This window comes from Chrysochloris asiatica, unplaced genomic scaffold (genome assembly GCF_000296735.1).
Source record: "Chrysochloris asiatica unplaced genomic scaffold, ChrAsi1.0 scaffold00018, whole genome shotgun sequence".
NCBI classification, from domain to species: domain Eukaryota; kingdom Metazoa; phylum Chordata; class Mammalia; order Afrosoricida; family Chrysochloridae; genus Chrysochloris; species Chrysochloris asiatica.
Window position 1 is genome coordinate 14,865,462 of NW_006408536.1, and position 2,436 is coordinate 14,867,897.

Genomic DNA, 2,436 nt, shown 5'->3' on the forward strand with positions numbered 1-2,436 from the left:
CCTTATTTTGCCATATAACCTTGAAATGCATGTAATTTCCATAGATTCTCCCAGAACAAATAGGAAAGTGAGAGTCGGTTCCCACTCATAGCGACCTGGTATAGGATTTTGGAGGAGCAGCTGGGGAGTTTGAACCACCAACCTTGTGGTTCAAACAGACCTTACAGTTTGTATATGACATTAAATAGAAATTAGTGGAAAGGAGAAATTCATAGACTTAAGTTCAGAGATGTGAATTTCAAGAAAAACCTTCAAAGTGCACATAGCATTTGATACAGACAATGTATATGAGAAGAGAAACTTAACTGCCCTCTCAAAGTACATTAGTTCTGTATCTAATGAAAGTGAAGCTCTTTACTTCTATTGTCGCTATAGTGCTGATTGAACCATATACTAAGGTTCTCGAATTTAAAAGATTCAAGGTATTGCCATTCCCTAGCATCCTTCATGACTGTGTGATGAGTTTTTACTCTTAAAATTAAGTGCATTAATTAGGCTTATCTTAACTCTTACTCTAAACAAAAGTACACCTGTGGGGTGTAGTTATTTTGCTTTTTTGGCCATGGGTGTGAATAAGATGGGTATCTAAAACAGTTTTTAAAACAAAATCTCAAAATATTTTTCTACTCTTACTATATGATCTTACTTTATATTTAGTTTGTTTCTAGTAAGGCATGCCAGAAGCTCAAGGTACCATACCATGATTTCATATGTATTGTACCTTTTATTGGTGGTTAAATTGCATCAGATGCTTTGCATCGCTGCTATAATTATGAAATGCTTGTAAAGAATCAAATAACAGAATAAATTGTTTTACTTAAGAGTCTAATCTGGGAAGTTTTTGAATCATACTATTAACGTGTAATCAAAACTTTTTCCAATGTAAATCCATGAACCATCTTGGAACAATATTGCTTGTATTCCTGTCCTAGAACAGGTTTTGTAATCTTTAAAAGAAATGAAAATTTATATAATAAAGTTTCAAATAAATGCATGTATGTCCCATTTATCAGATTATTTCAATTACATGATGGTTAATTCCTTATAAAATCAAATTATTCTAAATCCCAAAGTATAGATTTGTGAAAATAGATTAATAGCACTTAAAGCCGGAATGTTTTTGAGGTAAAAAGTGCAAAATAGTTTTTTTTATGCAGTCTTGGTTAATCCAAAGGATTTGTAAAATTAACCACATAGTGAATTATGTTTTGGGCTGTTAACTGCATGTTCGGTAGTTCGAAGTCATCAGCTTGTCCATGGGAGAAAGAAGAGTCTCTCTGCTTCCATTGAGTTTTAAATTTAAAAAACAGATTTCCCTCTAAGCAATGTATGCGCAGATATTCAAAGGTAGTCATTTTTGTTCTGCAACATCCATCCCCCTTTTGCTCTTAATTGTTAAATGCAGTTGAGTTGGCTCCAACTCTCAGCAATTCTGTATAGGGTTCCTAAGGAGTGGCAGATGGGTTTGAAGCACGAACCTTGTGGATAGCAGTCCAGTGCTTATCCTACAGTGCCACACCAGCATTAGACAAGTTTAGTGAGCAGCCCCCATTCTCCGACCAGCCATGCTGCATAAATCCATAAATTCTAGATTTTACAGTAAGCTATTTAGACCAAGTGTAACCTGCCAAAAGCATGTTAGAGAAGACTAGCCATTTTCTTTTTGCTTGAAAATATTACTAAACCAATTACAATTGAGTTGACTGACTCATAGCAACCCCATGTGTGTCAAGAATAGACCTGTGCCCCATGAAGTTTTCAATGGTTTGATTTTTCAGAAGTAGACCACCAGGGCATGCTTCTGAGGTGCCTCTGGGCAGACGCAAACTGCCAACTTTTTGGTTAGCAGCCAAGCAGCCCTTGCACCACCCAGAAACTCTTTAAAAATGCTATTAGTGCAATTAAATTGAGATTTAATGTTGTTGTTGTTGTTATTAAGTGCCGTCGAGTCGATCCCGACCCATAGCGACACTGTGTAGGGTTTCTGAAGGGCAGCTGGTGAGCTTGAACCGCCAACCTTGCAGTTCAAACGGCTTTGCAGTCTGGCTCATTAACCCTCAGTGCCACACCAGGATAGTTTACAGTTAATCTTTTCCTTCCCCCTTGACATTTTGAGTTTGATATTTATGATGGCTTAGGAGCTATCCACTTTGATTAATTTAGGTATCCAGGATAAGATGAAGAGCTTCAAGATTTACTTGGCATTCATTATACTGTGGTACGTATGAATCATTTTGCTTGGATCCACTATCAACACATGAAAACGGCAGTCAAGAAATCAAACGATGTATTGCATTAGGGAAGTCTACTGCACATGTTGTTGTTGTCAGGTGCCATCGAGTCGGAACCGACTCATAGCGACCCCATGCACAGCAGAACGAAACAATGTCCGATCCTGGGCCAACCTCCCTACCGCTGCCACACGTGACACCATCA